The sequence below is a fragment of the Sphaerodactylus townsendi genome, linkage group LG13 (genome assembly GCF_021028975.2).
Source record: "Sphaerodactylus townsendi isolate TG3544 linkage group LG13, MPM_Stown_v2.3, whole genome shotgun sequence".
Classification (NCBI taxonomy): Eukaryota; Metazoa; Chordata; class Lepidosauria; order Squamata; family Sphaerodactylidae; genus Sphaerodactylus; species Sphaerodactylus townsendi.
The window spans coordinates 40,275,048-40,294,765 of NC_059437.1; positions in this window are offsets into that span (position 1 = coordinate 40,275,048).

Genomic DNA, 19,718 nt, shown 5'->3' on the forward strand with positions numbered 1-19,718 from the left:
CCCACTCTGCCAACTTGAGCTGTGGAGACTTATCTGGTGAACCAAATTAGCTTGTGCACTCCAACACATGCCAGCTGGATGACCTTGGGCTAGTCACAGTTCTTCGGAGGTCTCTCAGCCCCACCCACCTCACAGGTTTGTTGTGGTGGGGCGCCAGGGGTGGGGGAGGGAAAGGAGATTGCAAGCCCCTTTGAGAAAAGGGGGATATAAATCCAAACTCCTCCTCCTTCTCCTTCTTGACATTCATTCTGCCCCCACTGAACACCTGAAAAGGACTGTTAACATCCCTGCTACACAGCAAACAAGCTCTGTACATACTGACCAGTATCCAAGGGGAGCCATTAACCTTAGTGGTAAAGGTTGCTCCTCTTACTGTATATTTGGACTTCCTTTCGAAGAATGTCCCTTTGCTGGGGGATCTTCCAAGCTCTGAAAGCAAAGGAAGAGCTGGAATGAGAGTGCTGTTGATGTTTGAGGCAAAGGCTAGCCTTGGCCTGCTGGCTCCCGTCCCCATATCCAGGAAGAGCCAGTTGGCAGAGTCTGTTGGCGTCCTTTGTCACACGAGTGTCCTGCTGAGAAAGTGTTGTCCTCTGTGGCTGGGCCTTTTCTTTCCATTCCCCACAGAGCTGTGTTTATTTGTTGTGTTTCCATGTAGCCTCTCTAGAAAAAAAAGCCTCTAAGAGGACTGCAAGCTGGGAGGACGACAACATCTGCTGGAACACAAATGAACCCAATCAGGGCCCACTTCAGAGCGCGCATTGAACGTGCCTGGCTTTTCCACACGGGAACAACACTTCCTGGCACCGCCCGTTGGCATCTCAAAGACCTCTGGAGAAAGTGCCGAGTCCCAGCCCTTGAATCTCCACAGGCGCTCCGAAGCACCACCCTTTCGGGAAAGAGCATCTTTGCAAAAGGAAAACCAGGGCACTGTCAATAGTCTAGTGGCACAGAAAAGGCTAAAACACTGGCGCAGTGGATTAATCTGTGAGCCAGAGCCCAATTTGTCCAAAACATGAAGGTGTTATCCTCACCAGCGAGAGTGTTAACATATACCAAGGTGGGGCAGCTGCCAGGCCCAAGGCTCCTGTTTCTGACCCCATCGACACACCTGCCCTTCCAGCTGTTTCCATGCCCTTCCACATCTGTTTGCTCAAAGGGCCGTGCCACCAGTGGGTCTACCTGTCCAGCACCATGGGAGAAAGGTCACTGGGGTCCAGTGGAAATACTTTTGGCATCCGTGGCCTCGGCCCCTTCCGCACATGCAGAATAACGCACATTCAATCCACTTCCACAATTGTTTGAAAGTGGATTTTGCTATACAGTAAAATCCAGCTTCAGAGTGCATTGAAAGTGGATTGAAAGTGCATTATTCTGCATGTGCGGAAGGGGCCTTCCCCAATCGCATGCACCGGCCAGTGCAGTCAGGGAAAGGGTGTACAGGTTGAGCAGTCCACTGAGCAAGGGCAGTGGGAAGGTTTTGAGTAGGAGAAGGTGGGGAGCACACAGGTTGGAGGGTTGGAAAGGTATGAGGATGGCATGGTGTGGGCACTGTTTGCCAAGTTGGGGCCACTCAGAACCTAAAACGTTTGCAAAATGTTTTTATTTTTCCTGCATACATTTTTATTTCAAAAATGCAAAAATCAGGAGTTTTTCCCCCTAAAGCCGTGCTGCCCGCCATTTGCAAAAGGCTCCCACAGATGTCTCCTCTGCTTGCAGTTCACCTGCCTGCAATTTCCATCTAAAAAGTACATGATTAAAGTTAGTTTTCACTGGTGATTTGGCACACTTGTCGTTTTCCCTTTGAGGGAGGTGCCATCAACAGTGGTGTATCTATAAAAAATGGAGCCCAGGGTGAGAACTGATTTTGCACCCCCTCCCCCTGTGAGAATCCAGCACTCATCTTTTAAATAACTACATAAAGACAATTCAACTTTCAAAAGTCATAATAGTGTGTTCGAATATACATTTCTGTGTATATACCTTCTGCAAATGGTGAGCTGGGTGGAGAATCCTGAAGTGGCAGAAAATGGTGGGCACGAGCTGTTCACAAAACAAAAGTGAGAGCTTTAACAGTCGGGTGCAGAATGTTGTGCAGAATGGGCCAGGGTTTGCTGTAAGGGTAAAATACCTTGAATACTGCACTGAGCTCCTTGACGGAAGGGTCGGGGGAGGCGGGCGTTAAAGACAGGTTAAATAAATAAAGGAATGCAAAAAGATTTCAGGCTGAGGTGTGCATGTATTAAATAAGCATAAGAACACTGGCATGTTTCTTTTCAGGTTTATCGTTCCACAGTTCTAGCTCTGGGTTCTCCCTGGCCACAGCAATTCCTTCACACCGAGCTGTTTGATCTTCCTGCTCTTTCTTCCTTGCTGGGTGCAAGATAGTCCTGCCTTTCTGACCAATGCGTTATCAGTCCTGCAAGCAACACATAAATAAAAACCCAGCAATTGCCCCCCATTTCCACCCCCTGGTCCAGAGTCGTGACGAATGCACCGAGCAGGCACATTGTTCCGCCGGCAGAGAATAACAGGTCTTCGATTTCTGGCTCTGGTCATTAGTGCTTTCGCTGACATTCGGCTATATTTAGCCCGTTAAGAATGTCCTTTCTGAAAAGCCTCGTGCTGCATTGGAGCAGAAGCCCTGAGCTGCCCCGTGCATTCTGATGCCAGGAGTCTAACAGTGCCCCCTGCCCCCACCTTCGCTAGCCTGTCAATACTAGTGATCAGGCATGGCATTGATTTTTTTTTCCGCTCTCTCTCATTCACATGCATAGAGTTGCATAGCACCACGGTTTCTCTTGAAAGTGCCTTCCACCTACACATCTCAGGACAACTGCCTGTTCTAGCTGTTGTGGGTTTTCAGGGCTGTGTGGCTGTGGTCTGGTTGTTTTAGCTCCTAATGTTTCACCTATGTTTAGCTCCTAACGTTTCACCTATTTTCAGAGGCATGCCACGGACATTACTGTGACATGCCTCTGAAGATACCAGTCATGGATGTGGCTGAAATGTTAGGAACTAAAACTACCAGACCACAGCCACACAGCCCTGAAAACCCACAACAGCCAGGTGATTCCAGCTGTGAAATTCTTCGACAACTGTCTGTTTCATCAGCATTTTATGAGGAAAGTTATCCTGCAACTTTATTTTTCAATGTCAGATGCTCTGCTCCTGAACACAGGAAATAAATAAGACGAGCGCTTCTGAGGCCCCTTCCGCACATGCAGAATAATGTACGTTCAATCCACTTCCAATGCACTTTGCAGCTGGCTTTTGCTGTGCGGAATAGCAAACTCCACTTGCAAACAATTGTGAAAGTGGGGTGTCGGGGGGTTTCTGGGCTGTATGGCCATGTTCAAGTAGCATTTTCTCCTGACATTTCACCTGCATCTGTGGCTGGCATCTTCAAGATGCCAGCCACAAATGCAGGCAAAACATTAGGAGAAGATACTAGTGGAACACAGCCATGCAGCCCGGAAACCCCACAATACCCTAGTGATTCCGGCTGTGAAAGCCTTCAACAATAAATTGTGAAAGTGGATTGAAAGTGCATTATTCTGCATGTCTGGAAGGGGCCTGAATGTGTGCAGAGTTTTTTTTCCTGCTTCCCTGGTTACACAATGGGTGGCGGGGGGAAGACATGAGAAAATCTTAGACTCCTTTCACTTCTTGTTACTCCTTGAAAGTCAGCATTTCAGGGTAAGTTCATGGGACAGGAAGGGGAAGTCTGATATGGCCTAAATCCCAACATGTCCTCCTTTCAATGAAGTCTGAGCAGAATTTCCATTTCTCATTGCCAAGGTTATTGCCGAGCAAATGGAGCTTCCCCCATGGATAGGTGAGAAGAAGAGTTTGGATTTATATGCCCCCTTTCTCTCCTGCAGGAGACTCAAAGGGGCTTACAATCTCCTTGCCCTTCCCCCCCTCACAACAAACACCCTGTGAGGTAGGTTGAGCTGAGAGAGCTCCGAGAAGCTGTGACTAGCCCAAGGTCACCCAGCTGGCATGTGTGGGAGTGCACAGGCTAATCTGAATTCCCCAGATAAGCCTCCACAGCTCAGGCGGCAGAGCTGGGAATCAAACCCGGTTCCTCCAGATTAGATACACGAGCTCTTAACCTCCTACGCCACTGCTACTCCTAAGGTTAGAACATCTTTGTGACTCTGTAACAGGGTGAACTTATTCAAAAAGCAGTTTTCCAGCAGGAACCGGAAGTGAGAAGGTTTGTTATTTCTGGCTGATTTCCTTCAGTAGGAGGAAAGAAGTTGGGGGCATTCCATGATGTGCGATCCCTTCCATAAGGTGCTTTATGGAAGCTTTACAACAGTTTTGGAACATTTTAAACCAGCACGTTGCATTTTGTTTGAAAGCGTGGCCAGATACTGTACTTCACTTGAATAACCAAAAAGTCAGCTTGACCAATGAGACAAAAAGCAATACGAGGAGATATGTTTTGTTGTTTGCTGTGGATCTCTTATATAGATTGTTTTTTGTAAAATAAATATTTCCTTGTTCAGGATACAGGTGCTTCATATTGTACCTGCTCTTCCAACAATACAATATTACTTTCCCCTAACCAAAGAGCTGGGATAGGAAAGGAGATGTCTGCTAAAGGCAACTTGAAGAAAGGATGCATTTTCTATTGCATCTCTTTCCTCTCCTATAACCAAAGCAATGCCCCTTATCCACTCCCAAACCCAGCTTCTGTGTTAGTGGGAACACAAAAAACAATTTTCATGGGCAGACGGGGTGAAGATGGGCCAGAATTGGATCTGTGAAAACTTTTCACAATGGACAACAGAGTGCGGAGAGTTCCCTGATTTGTTGCACATTTGTCCATTATTTTTAAAATTATATTCCATCAATACTCTGCCCTGATGGAAATCGTTGTGAGTGCGGCAAAGGGCTGGGCCTGTTTCCCTAGATTAACCCTTGGTCAGGTCCTCTTTGTGGTGGACTTCAACCTTCTCCAGTGACCAGCAGGATAAAGCTTGCATGAAAATTGGTTTGTGGGGAGACAACAGTCAGTCCTGGAGAATCTGTTCTATAAATTCGCAGGAGGATCTAAGAACATAAGACGTGCCCTGCTAAGGTCAACCAAAGGTCCATCTGGAACAATGTCCTCTTTCCCAGAGTGGCCAATTAGAATCTCGTGTTCCAGTTCTGGAGCAGTAAAAGACTGGGGGGAAGAAACCAAATTCTCATGTGAAGCTGGGCTTTGATGGGAACTCATTTGGTGAAAAATGTTCCTTCCCTGATATTTGACATGGGGCTAGAGGTACACAGTTTTATGTTAAGGAGCCAGGTAGATTCTTCTCACTTGACCTCTCCTGTTGTCTCTCTTTAATCACTTAGCTGCTTGCTAGGTATATTACACCGCTCGTTCGTTGCTTGCTATCTGCCTTCCTTACTGGACTTCTGTTTTATTTCTCTACAATAGAACTACAGCTGTTTTCACTTAACCTGCACTGTACTTTCCATCTTGCATAAAAATGACTCCATTCTGACCAGGGTTGAGGGAAACTTCACCGGTCAATCCCACTTTGAGGAAGGGGCCCATGTGACTTTCTTGCCCAAACTGGGGTATTTCCTTTGGTCAACCCGTTCTATTTGTACCATGTGGAATCAGCATGGTCACAAAGACAACAGATCCCTCCCGCTGTGAATCTGCCCTTGATGCATGCAGGTGCACTCCAGAAGGCCCGCCTTCGTCAGAAGAGCTGAGAGAAGAACTGGGAGAGCCAGAGTGGCTAGTGGTTAAGAGCAGGTGGATTCTAATCTGGAGAGCCGGGTTTGATTCCCCATTTATCTGGTGAACCGGATGTGTTTCCGCACTCCTACATTCCTACCGGGTGACCCTGGGCTAGTCACAGTTCTCTCGGAACTCTCTCAGCTCCACCTGCCTCCCAAGGTGCCGGTTGCGGGGAGAGGAAGGGAAAGGAGCTTGTCAGCCACCTTGAGTCTCCTGACAGGAGGGAAAGGTGGGGTAGACATCCAAACTCTTCTTCTTCTGTTGAATGTTTTCTGTTTTAATGCATCTGGAACCAGCCAGCCGGGTCAGCTGAGCCTCTCGTCCGTCCCCCGTCCCCCTTCTTCTCCCGGGGAAACTGCTGACCGCCCCCCCCCCTCTCTTTGCCTCCGCGAGCGGAGATGAATGTCTCTCCCTTCCCCTCCGCCTGCCTCCCTCCCCAACTGAAAGTCATCCGGCCTGGCGGGGGCTTCTCCCTCTTCTGCGGCTCATGCATATTGAACAGCATCTGCTCGGGAGGCGATAAAGCCCACCAATCCTTGACAAATATGGCCTAATCTTTTCAATTTCGGGGTGCAAATATTCCTTCCGAGTCCTGTTTGTCACCTAGATTAATGGCCGCGGGCGCCGTAATCCATTGGTGCTAATTCAAGTGGTGGCGACCGGGGAGGGGGGGGGCGGCTTGCAGGCGGGAGGATGCGCGGACACATCGCAAGGAGAGATTACTCGCCCCGGGTTCCCCCCGCAGCGGGGCTCCCCCCTCCTTCTGCCGAGCCACTGCATAATGGAGCTGGATTTGGCACCCCTGGAGGGATGGGGGTGGGCAGGGGAGGGGAGGGAAGGGGGGGGTGTTAAAAAAGGGGGGAAAGCTGGTAACTCGTCGCAAAAAAAATTTGCCTTTTCCATCTCCTTCTTTGTTTCATGCAGGGGTCACGGATGCAAAAACCTCTTCTCTGTGCCTTCCTTGTACCTATCAACCGGGAACAAGGATCCCCGTCCCACCCCTTAGCCTTTGCAGATTGCTTCTGAGGCTGCAAAATGCTTTTGGTGCATGATCATGCGGGGATCCTTACGACAGCCTTGTTAGGTAGGTAGATCAGGATTCTTGTGCCTGCGTTGAAGGTGTGAAGCTGAATGGGGTGGGGGTGAGAAAGGCCTTGCAGAAAGCCACCTGCAGGAATACATGGTTCATCCAGAAACAAGGACCCCCGTCCCACCCCTTAGCCTTTGCAAATCACTTCTGAGGCTGCAAAATGCTTTTGGTGCATGATCATGCAGGGATCCTTACAACAGCCTTGTTAGGTAGATCGGGATTCTTGTGCCTGTATTGGAGGAGTGAGGCTGAACGCAAGTGGGGGGGGGGGGAGGACGTGCTGAAAGCCACCTGCAGGAGTACATGGTTCTCCTCTACACCAGTCCTTCAAGGTAGATGAGCCAGAGGCTTTTAGTCCCATGGGGGCAATCCTGAATCAACTTAGTCCAAATTCACTCTCAAGAATTGCTTTCTCTCAAGAAGGTGCTTTTAGGAGTGCAGCCATGCAGTGCAACCCTAAACCGAGTTATGTCTAGGATTACCAACTGCCTGAGGGGGAAAAAAATATCCTGCCCCTTTAAATGGGGGTGTAATTTACCTGGTGATGTTATTTACCTTCATGCCATGAAAAAAGTCACTTGCCCATTTCACACTCCTCTATTAAAGGGACAGGATATTTTTATCTCCAGGCCTGTGGACAACCCAAAGCTACCTTCTACAATGGAGTCAGTGGCTTTTAAAAAGGAGTCTTCTGCTTAGGGTTGCACAGCATGAGCTTCATAACTGAGTAGGGGGTTTGACTTTTGATCTGCCAAACTCAACAGTCTACGCACTAAGTCACAGGGGCTTTCCCCTGTTATCATTGCAATAGTAATTATGAGGTCTAAGAACAAAAACACAGCAGCCACATACACACATATTACGAAGCCAAGGAGCATGGTTACACTCATATTTGGAATTCTAATTGGTGCCTTTTAAAAGTGGACTGAAGTTTTCTTTTCCAAATGGTCTGTCCAAAATTAAATGCCATGGCAGGCTAAGTCCCAATCCAGAGAAAGTCAATCAGTCCTGAACTCCATCCCGGAAATACTTTCTCTGGTGTTGCACACGCACACGCACACGCACACGCACACGCACACGCACACGCACACGCACACGCACACGCACACACATCATAAATACGATCTTTCACAGCAGTGTCAGATCACAGCTGGAGATGGATCCAGTAAAGTATCAATAAAAAGCCCACATTTTAATTAATGCATTATTCAGTGTCTGATACTGTGCAATAGATTAATGTTCCCTTCCAGGCACACCCACCAGGTTTACTTTAAAGTGGAACATCACAGAAATTTAGATTTTTTTCCCCAAGAGGTGCGTTGAAGTCTGCTTTCGAGGAATATTTTTGGCAGTGCTGGAAAAGTTCCTGTTTTGGATTATTTTATTTGGTGCTCCTCGCCCTCAAACGTCCTCGTTTGTATTGTCGAAGGCTTTCACGGCCGGAATCACTGGGGTGTTGTGGGGTTTCTGGGCTCTATGGCCATGTTCTAGTAGCATTTTCTCCTGATGTTTCGCCTGCATCTGTGGCTAGCATCTTCAGAGGATCTGATGGTAGTAAAGCCTCATAATTGCTATAGACCTCATATATATATACTATAATTACTATAGCATTGATAACAGGGGAAAGCCCTGTTTCCTGAGTTGAAACAGGCATGAGTGGGACCTTGTTTGTCCTGATGTAGGGCCACATGGAGCCCCCCTTGGGGTAAATAGGGCTCATCCCACAGCCATTTTGACTTGGGAAAGTGGCAGGGGAGGAAATGCTAAAACCCCTCCTCCCTCATGCAACATTTCCGAGCCGACTGAGATACTAGATCGCTGGCCCATGTTAGTTCCCCAAGATCATGTGTGCCTTCATGACAGGAGCCTCTAATTTGACACATGTCACACGTCTCCTCTAGTTTGGCCCACAGTTATACTGTATGGCTTCTATGGGCTTAGAAGAGTGTAACACTTTTCAGAATTGCATCGTAAGGTCTTTTCTGCCCGGCACGAGGCTTTTGAAAGTACAGCAGAGTGAAATATCAATTCCAGCATTAGAAAAACCAACCAACCCCGAATAGCCATGCTGTCCATTACAGAAATTCTATGCAAGGACCGACAACATTTTTATTAGGACCAATCCAAAATTTACCAGAATTCTTCAAGCTTGCTGGCAGGAGAGATCTGAGCAATAAATATATTTTTCAAAGGGAGAGCAGTCATTACTTTCTGGAGACCTTTTTTTTTTTGCAGTGGACACAGTTTGGTCTAAGTCGGCACAACGCTTCCACCATTGCTTCTTCAGGGTGTTACAAACTTCAGACTGGGACAACCTTAAACCTTTGCAAGTGAGACCTGCTCTAAGCTTTGCTTTTCTGAACCCACTTGCTGAGAAGTCCATGCTCCATTACATTAATCACAGGAATCCCACATCAGAGGCCCCTTTTGCACATGCAGAATAGTGCACTTTTAATTCACTTTCAATGCACTTTGCAGCTGGATTTTACTGTGCGGAATAGCAAAATCCACTTGCAAGCAATTGTGAAAGTGGATTGAAAGTACATTCTTCTGCATGTGCGGAGGGGGCCTAAATGAGGCTAGATTTTGTTTTTCATGTTGGGTTTAGCATTATTGAGCAGCAAACTGCATTAGATTGTCATTGCGCACATGATGAAGTGGGAAACCCACGTTTGCCACGGATCCTCCCAGAATGTCTCCTCCCAGCCCACCTGCTTCCTTTTCTCTGTCTTAACCCACCTGTGAGAGACTCATAACCCACTTTTGTGTGGCCACCCATAGTCTGAGAACCACTGGACTAAGTACATCTCTATGGTAAGTGCTCTGCCTTTATTGTTTTGCATTCCTTCCTCCCTTTTCCCCTAACAGCCAATCTGAAGAAGACGTCTTCTGCACTCAAAAGCTTCACAGTACTTTGGGTTTTAGTTGATCCTTATAAAGGAATTGTGTTACAATCCATCTGGAAGGTGGGAATTTGCTTTTTCATGCAGATTGTATTCATTTGTGTGGACAGCGCAGGACACTAGCATGACTGGAATTTTCTGAGACCCAGAGCCATCAAGAGCCTGAGATCAAGGCCTGTCATCTTGGTTCTTTCTGCAGTGATAGCCAGCCATATTGGAGCCAGTGCACATTGTCTTTTATTGTGCCAAGTCCTGCATTATCCAAAAGTACATCCCAGAATCCCTGATGGCACTCAGTTCAGATCGCATACTCCCTGCCACCAGTGCCCAGGAAATAGATATGTACCTGGGCAAAGAGTAAGGGAAAGCAGACTCTCGCCAGCCTTACCTTAAGGTGACATTCACTCAATCGTTCACACAGTTGATTAAAAAAAAAGTTATGGCTAATTTCAGGATCCAATCCAGCTGGAATATTACCTGTGGAAGATCTCCTGAAAAGGATAAGGAACAGAGCACAACGATGTGATCTCTAGTTTCAACACTTCTTTTTAAAGAGCAGCAGTGGCGTAGTGGTTAAGAGCAGGTGCACTCTAATCTGGAGAACTGGGTTTGATTCCCTTCTCTGCCACATGAGTTGTGAAGGTTTGTCTGGTGAACTAGATTAGCCTGTGCACTCAAACACACTCCAGCTGGGTGACCTTGGGCGAGTCATAGCTCTTCAGAGCTCTCTCAAGGGAAGGGAAAGGAGATTGTAAGCCCCTTTGAGTCTCCTTACAGGAGATAGAGGGGGGTATAAATCCAAACTCTTCTTCTTCTTAAAATATCAGTAATATTTTAAAATATCCCCCTGTTCTTGTAAATAGAAAGGACCTGTTCAGAATTGAGAGATCTATCTTGTGATTCTACAATTCACTGCTCTCTCTCTCTCTTTTTATTTTTGTACTCATTTTTACCAAACAAATTAAAAAATGATGAGAGGGTGTTTTTTTGGTGGGAGGAGCAATTTACCCCCCTCCACCCAAGATTTAACACGATCAAACAGGCTGATTCTGTGAAGTTTGATTCCACAGGTCCCTTCCACTTTTGACAGACTTCTAAAAACCCGTTTCCCTTGGCTGTAGTTCCACAGACAATAATAACACAAATTCATCATTCAACTTAGGAAAAACTACAGAGGAGGAAAAGGATTCTTGGCAGTGAACACCTTATTCTCTTCAGCCTGGAACAGCTGGGATAGACACATCTCCTAGGGCTGTGCAGTTGTGATGAAACACTTCCAGGCTTATAAGGACACTGGCCATTGCTAGCAAACATTTGGCTGTGGAGGTGGAGAGACAATTGTTTCTGATGAGCTATGGGAAGACAGTTTCCACTATGCTGGTGATGCTCCTTCAGCACTAGTAGGTAACTTGGGAAATGCGCCACGTTGCAGGCAGGCAGGCAGGCAGGCGGGGGAAGAGATGCCTGCAGGGAGAAAGGAGCAAAGAATTCCTGTCCTAATTCCTGATGGCAGCTGTTTCCCTTAAGGAAAACAGATGAGTGGAGAAATTTATCTAGATTGAGATTCCAGTCGGCTTCTGATCTAGTAGTCAACTTCTGGAAGGAAAGGAAGAGGGAAACGTGGCTGGCTGGCTGGAAGGAAATAATGGAAGTAGGACAGAAAAAAATGTTCTTAGGCCGGGGAAGAAAACTTCACACATATCTGTGGGGCTGTCTTTTGTGGCTGAGAACTGGTCGAAGAATCCTGTGCTGCACCTTAAATTTCTGCAGTGGACTCTATCAGCAGAGTTCAAAGCGGAGTCACTCCGGTAAGAAGAGAAGGTTTAGTAGTCTTCTGGCACTCACTGCAACCTTCTACCACACTTGGAAAAGAACACTCTCCACGCAAGATGTTCTTTGGATTAGAGTCTGCGGCTCTTAATCACTACACGATGCTGGCTAACTGAGACAACTCCCCCTCCATCCAAAGCGGGCTGATGGCTCCCTTTCCTGCTCCCCGCCGCCTCCTCCTGCTCCCCAGACCCTTCCCAGCCGCAGCACAATTTACTGGCCAACGGCTCCGTCCCAATTTGACAAACAACAGGTGATTTGGCTAATGAGGAATAAATGAGATCCACAGGACGAGAGAAGGGGAACAGCAGCTGGCGTGAGGGCTGGATATGCAGGTTTTATTAAAATAATAGATGGCCACATGGTTGGGATTCGAGGGCTCCATTTGAGAACTCCCTTCTCTCCAGACCCCCCTGCCCCCCCTTGATCAAGCACCCGCCTCTCTCTCTCTCCCTCTCTCCCTCCCTCCCCACACCCCTTAGCTGGAGCATTTTCCAATCAGCAAATTACTGACTGGAGAGGCCGAGAAGATCCCAAGCCATGCATACCAAATGCAGCCCCCTCGGTAAGATGCCGTCGTGCATGTTTGTGTGTGTGGTTCATGTAAGAAGAAGACCCGGTGTGTGGCGAAACAAAATACTGATCCGGAGGGCTATAGGGGAGCCAGGGGCTTTCACAAGTGATACCCAAAGTTGTAATATGGAAAGGAGGGAGCTGTAATCCCCAATTCCTAATGCAATAACATGATGTTGGTGTTTCAGTTAATCTGGTTTGGTTTAGTTTTCCAGCCACACATTCAGCTGTCCCTCTGGAATCCACAATTCCTGGTTGGTTTGTTTTTACAGCAAGAGCTTTTCTGGACTTTTGGACATACTTGGGTAATAAGGGGAAAGTAGGAATGACAGTCCTTAGAAACAGGGCTATTTGACTGAAATTTGATTGGGTATCTTTGTCTGGAAACCAAATGTGATCCTGAAGACGGATGGATATTATTGGCTGCTAGAAGACAAAGAGCTGTTTTTACCACCCTGATTTTTTTCTACAAAAGGAGGCTCAAAGTGGCATACAACTGCCTTTCCTTCCCCTTCTCACAACAAATACCTTGTGAGGTAAGTTAGGTTGAGAGAGTTCTGAGAGAACTGTGACTAGTCAGGGGTCCCCCAGCAGGCTTCATGTGGAAAAGCAGGGAAACAAACCTGGTTCTGCAGATTAGAGTCCAGGTTAGGAACCTGAGAAAGATAGCTTTGCTGCTGGAGTCAAAGTATACCTGCTCTGGTGCTAGACAATTGGCCTACTTGTGGACAGCAGGTACCTTCGACACATTCCTTCCTGACAGGACTGAGCAGCAGTGGCATAGGAGGTTAAGAGCTCGTGTGTCTAATCTGGAGGAACCGGGTTTGATTCCCAGCTCTGCCGCTTGAGCTGTGGAGGCTTATCTGGGGAATTCAGATTAGCCTGTGCACTCCAACACACGCCAGCTGGGTGACCTTGGGCTAGACACAGCTTCTCGGAGCTCTCTCATCCCCACCTACCTCACAGGGTGTTTGTTGTGAGGGGGGAAGTGCAAGGAGATTGTAAGCCCCTTTGAGTCTCCTGCAGGAGAGAAAGGGGGGATATAAATCCAAACTCTTCTTAACTCTTCTCTTCAAAATCAGCTTTCTGCCCATGTGTATTCTTGTGCAGCTCAGTTGAATTCTTCCCACTCCCTAAGTCTTACAGCGCTGCCACCGTGATTGGTAGGCAATTGTTTCAATAAAAAGTTAAACTGGTCATAACATGTATAAATATATATGCTGGGGTTTTTTTAAGCCTACTTTTCAGTGGTCCTCATAGCAATCCTTAGTGATGTTAATGGCTGCCAGTCTGCCGGCAGTGTTTTCATGCATGCACAATCTTGAAAATACGGCAAACTGTTCAGCAGGTATTTGAGCAGTTTGGTGCCAAACTGAACAGAGCCATTGATTGGCTTACATTTGACCATCACAGTCAAACACACTTAAACACAGTCAAACGTGTTGGCTTCAAAATTCGTTGCATCCCTGATTGAGATCAGAGCCACCTGGCTGAATCCTTGGGTGGTCCTCTAGCTTAACCCCAGTTCTGAGAACCAGGAGGGTTCTGGCCTGTTTCCAGGTTCCTTTCCTGACCAGTGACTCCAGTTGAGAACAGAGAATCATAAAACAGAATAATAGAATCAAAGAGTTGGAAGAGACCCAGTGGTGGAATTCACATAATTTAACAACTGGTTATTCACAAGTGCCATTTTAACAACCGGTTCTGCCGAAGTGGTGCGAACCTGCTGAATCCCACCACTGAAGAGACCCCAAGGGCCATCAAGTCCAACCCCCTGCAATGCAGGAACACACAATGAAAGCACTCCTGACAGATGGCCATCCAGTCTCTCTATAAAAACCTCCAAGTAAAGAGACTCCACCACACTCCGCGGTAGTGCATTCCACTGTCAAACAGCCCTTACTGTCAGGAAGTTTTTCGTGATGTTTTCTTGGAATCTCTTTTCCTTCACCTTGAACCTATTACTCCTGGCCCTAGTCTCAAGAGCAGCAGAAAACAAGCTTGCTTCCTCTTCGATGTGACATCCCTTCAAATATCTAAACATGCTGTCTGGCCTGAAGGACACTTTGTTTCAGTAGTGGCGAACTACTGGCACTCAGAGCCCTCTCTGTGGGCACATGCAAACAGAATCGCCCCCCCCCCCCACCACACATCTAGGCTGGCTTGGGCCGCTGGGCTCGATTATTAGCATTAAACCTAAGACCTAGTTTTGGGGAAGCAGTGTAGGTAACCCTGTTAAGTGCTGCTAAACCTCACTGGTTTTCATGGGAAGAACTAAAGCACAATCCTTTGCCTGGGAGTAAGCTCGATTGCTGGCAATGGGGCTTGCTTCTGAGTAAACCCTCCTAGGATCGTGATTCACCCATTGGAAGAGTTGCACAGTTGCTTCAAAGCAAAGCCACCGACTACCACCAAGCTTACTCCGAGTAACGCACGCCTCGGAGACAACCATTTTTTTCCAAACTAAAACCTCAGTATTCAGGTTAAATTGCCGTGTTGGCACTTTGTGATATATGTGGGTTTTGGGTTGCAATTTGGGCACTCGGTCTCGAAAAGGTTCACCACCACTGCTTTGTTTGTACCAAGCAGCCCCTCTCAATGCAGGTGTGTTTTTTGAAGTTGGCAAGCAACTTCGTGGGCGCCATCCTTCTGTTACATTCTCCTCCCTTTATGCACAGAGGAGATTTCATGCCATTGTCCTCATTAGACTGGGGTTTGTCAGAATGGAGGCCCAGGATACAGCACCATCAGGAAACGGCTCATCCAATTATCCCCAAACACCCCATGATAAGAAAAGAAGCTTTTATGAATAGTCTTTCTCCCGGTTGTCACTTCCACCCATCCTTCTGCCGCACACGGGCCTAATACCATGTTTCTGCTGGAAGATCTCGGCTCCTGTGCTGATGGTGATAGAGATTGGGCTGACAGCAATTAAAATCTGCGCAATTGTTAAGGAATATCTCTCCCTTCTCTTGGGGATAGTATTAGAGCCCGTCCCCCCATGGCTTTCAACAGTGTTCCTCAGAGTGGGAAGGAAGAAAGTATTCCAAATTAGCAAATTGAACCTGAATTTGACCAAGAGAGATCACACCCTCGGAGAGTGTTGTTTAATTGACGTGGAGAACCTGGATTGAAATAAAAGCCAGGTCTTTCTTTCTGCTGTTATTATGCTTAGCTTTCAGTTTCAAGCATCTCATTTTCTGCATACCTCTGGACCAGTAGTGGGATCCAAAAATTTTAATAACAGGTTCCGATGGTGGTGGGATTCAAACAGTGGCACCACCACACACATACACCTCCAGTCCCTATTGGGCAGGGAGGTTGCTTTAGTAACCCCTTCTCGGCACTCAGAAAAAATTAGTAACCACTTCTAGAGAAGTGGTGAGAACTGGTTGGATCCCACCTCTGCTCTGGACCCTTGGCTATATCATCCTTTACAGCCCTGCACATCCAGTTGAGATGTGATGTATATGATCTTTGGCTCAACATTTCTCCCCCAACTAATGCAGCCTTGAGAAAATGTGAGTTTGAGCAGGACCCACTTTAGAGCTTGCATTGAATGCGCCTGGCTTTTCCACACACTTCTTGGCACTTTGGCATCTCAAAGATGGCTGGAGAAAGTGCCGAGTCCTGGCCCTTGAATCTCCAGAGGTGCTCCAAAGCACCAACTTTTCAGAAAAGAGCATCTTTGCCAAAACCAGGGCACTGTTAATAGTCAAGTGGCACCTGAAAGGCGAAGACACTGATGCAATGGATGAACCTGTGAGCCAGGGCCCAATTTGTCCCAAACATGAAAGTGTTATCCTCACTAGGGTTGGCGTCAACATATCCTGAGGTGGGGCGGCAGCCTGGCTCAGAGCTCCTGGTGGGGCCCACTTGTGCTGACCTCCACTCACACCCCTCCTGTGCCACCTGTCTACATGCCCTTCCCCATCTGTTTGCTCAAAGAGCTTTGACAGCTTTGGTCCCAGCTGTCCGGCATCATAGGAGGAAGGCTGTTGATATCCAGTGGAGATACTGCTGGTGTCCATATGGCAGCATTCCCAGCCGCATGCACTGGCCTGTGCAGTCGGGGAAAGGGTGTGCAGGTTGTGCAAATAACTGAGCATGGGTGTTGGGAGGTCTTGCAAGCAAAAGGATGCACATGCATGTGGGAAAGGGCACACTAGTAGGACGGAAACGGAGGAATGAGCCAGGCCTGGAGGTTGGCAGGCCTGAAATTGATACCCAGGCTCCCCAAAACTGGAATCAGCCATGCAAGGTTGCTTTTTATGTTTTAAATAAGAAATGCCTGGAAAGATACATGAGACCAGAGGTGCATCTAGGGAAAATGTAGCCTGGTGCAAAATCTGAGTTTTCTCCCCCCCCCCCCCACACACATGGGCTGCCTCCCTCCCCCACCATGCCCAAACAACTTTTTTTGCACCAGGTCAGTCAGTGTATGGACCCAGCTGGGGAAGGAGGAGGGGTGTGGGGGTGATTTTCTGCCCCCCCCGCCGCGTGACTAAATGGCCACAGCCCAGGGACATTTGACCCCATATGTCCCCATGGGTGGTACGCCTCTGCATGAGACTATCAACATGTCATTTGAAACTCAAGGCTGCCTCCTGTTTTACCTATAATGGTATGCTTTGATGGAGATACTTCATAACCTTTGTGATCATAATGATTCTCTCATCAGTGAATGTCCATCAATGAATGACACACTTATGGCTGCCGTATCAGCAGGAAATTCCACATTTTCCCTCCGACCCAGCAACGATGAAGGTTTTCTGTGATCTTTCCCAGAACTTTGGTGCAAAGCAGGTTTAAGAAAGGTGGTAGAAAAGCAGGGTAACACCTGGATGTGCATGAACATACCCTGACATCATGGGGGGGGGGACCTGCTCCCCAGCAGCATCAAACACAGGACAAATAACTTGTCTGGAAATAGCTACAAAAACTGCCATATGGATACCCTTGTGAACAGAGATCAGTTGGGTGACCTCTCCATGTAGTAAGACCTTCTCTGTAGCTGTTCTAGCACTTTGGAACTTCTTGCTTCATGAGATTCATCTGACCCTATCAGAAAAGTAGATGATGATCCTCTCGTTCTCTATAGCTTTGACATAGTTGTTCAGGCCTGCTCTGTTTTTATGCTGCTATCATTTGACTTTCAGCTCTGTAGGAATTTGAAACCTTTTTGCAACTTCTGTCTGGTCATTTTATTAAGATAATGGTTTGGATCTTTTGGATGTGATCATGCAGAGGTGTAGCAAGGGGGGAAAGCGCCCAGTGCACTGGTGCATCTTCCACCCCTGCCACACCCCCATCCGCCTGTCCCACCCTGGAATGCCCCTGCCCCAGAACGCCCCCGCCACGCCCTCACCATGCCCCCTCAGGGGCATGTGCCTGGTGCATGGCACCCCCTGGTCCCCTTGGAGCTACGCCTCTGCTCATCAGAGCATAAAAGCAAAGCAGGGGGAATACTTTGATGGGAGACCACTTATTCTCTAGTATCAGGGGAGCTTGCCTATTATGACAGGTGCTGTGAAACACAGGCAGGATAATGCTGCTGCAACTGTCTTGTTTGTGGGCTTCCTGCGCGGAGTCCTTTGACGAGTGTACCAGTCAGAGGAGGTCATTTTCAGGCATCCCAGGACGACTGTATTTTCATAAACCCTACAGCGTGTTACAAAAAGTCCCTGTTTTTCACATTGGTCGTACTGACAGCTCTGGACGTTTTGTCTGATGAACTGAGCAAAGGGAAAAGCATAATTGTGAATCATATAATCTCACAATGTTTCCTGCTGGGGAAGGAATGGCATTGTCATTTTCTCTCTGCATTGCAGGGGGTTGGACTTGATGGCCCTTGAGGTCTCTTCCCGCTCTATGATTCTATGAGACAGGTGCAAACAGCCATTGCTCTTCAAAAGAAGTTAAGAATGAGATGTTATTGTTTCACTAACCATATTAGTAGACTCGGGGTTGTGCGGATGGTATGTGGGGGTTGGGGTGGATGTCTCTGCTCATCCATGACTAGGTAGCTCTAGGTAACAGTCTCTTAACTTGCCTTGAAGTGGGAGAATGTGTGCCTCTGTTGCTTTGTATTTTCCACTGCAACGTCCCACAATTCACAAGTCAGAGCCAGTCCCTACACTGCTAAAATATCCAATAAAAATGTCTGCTTATTGGATGGTCAGTTGTTCACTGTGAGCCTAAAAAAGGTAAAGTTTCCCCTTCAGTCATATCCGACCCTGGGGTACCACTGCAAGCAGTGATTTTATAGGCAAGTTGCTTTTGTGGGGTAGTTTCCCATTGCTTTCCCTGGCTATTCTTTACTCCCTAGCTATGAGCTAGGTACTCATTTACCGACCAAGAAATGGATGGATGGCTGAGTTGACCATGAGCTAGCTGCCAGGATATCTGACCCACAAGGGGCTCAAACTCCTGACCTTGTGAGTAGCAGTGCACGCACTTAACCACTATGCCACGCAGCTCCTAGACTGTAAGCCTAGACTACCTCAAAAGGGGAGATAATGTGGATGAAGACAAACCACATATGCTCTCTCCTTGGAAGAAAGATGGGGGGAAAATTGGAATGGATTCCATGTACTTTTGACCGAAAAAAAATCCTTATGGATCACCTCAAGAGAACAACAAAAATGGTGGGGCTCGGGGAGCGAGAAAAATTGCTAGGAAAAGTTAGTTGAGTTGAAAACTTCATCACAACCAGGCTCATTGGGAGAAAGTTTCAATTCGAGCGGAACTGAATTAAAAAAAAAAACCAAAACGGCTCTCCATCTTCAGTGCGTTTCGGGGGTCAACTCGCCTCCCCCTGCCGTGCCTGCTCTAAAGTCCCTCCATTTCATTATCATTCTGTCGAGCAATTAAATGTAGTATTATCTTATTTATTTTGGCTTGCCTCCTTGCTGGTCCCCTGCTGTAAATTAAATGATTGCTGAGTTAGATTAACAGAAAGCATATGTGGAAATTACCTTTTAATTTCTTAATTACATTGCGCTCACCTGCCGCTCAACCCGCCTGTATGCAAGAGTGTGATGTTAATTTCCATTGATATATTATCTTCATTCGACAAATTAGGTTCCCGTGAAAGAGAATCAGGGAGGAATTCATAACTTCCTATATCATGGGAAAGTGATGGGGCTTTCCTTCTATTTGTGCCGAGAGAATCCTATGGAAGGTCTAAGGATAGATGTTCCATTGAACCTGACTGCATTAGGTAGACTCTGGACATCAGTGGTCCGTCCCCCCAAATGTTTCTCTTTAGTGCATTTTTATTTTTATTCCGCTGCTCCCCTAAGGAGGTCAGAGAGTGTGAACATTGCTCTTGCTTGTCTTGTTTTGTTTCCTCATAATGACCATAGCTTAGATGAAGAGGAAGGACCAAAGCCATTCAATGAGCTAAGTGAAGACCTGAAGCCCCAACCTCTGCACCAACTGCAGGGCTTTGAGCAATAGCAAAGGGTTCTGTGGCACTGAGAAAACTAAGAAATGTATTATAGACACCAGCAATAAGACCAGGCCTGTATTCATAGAATCATAGAGTTGGAGGAGACCACAAGGGCCATCG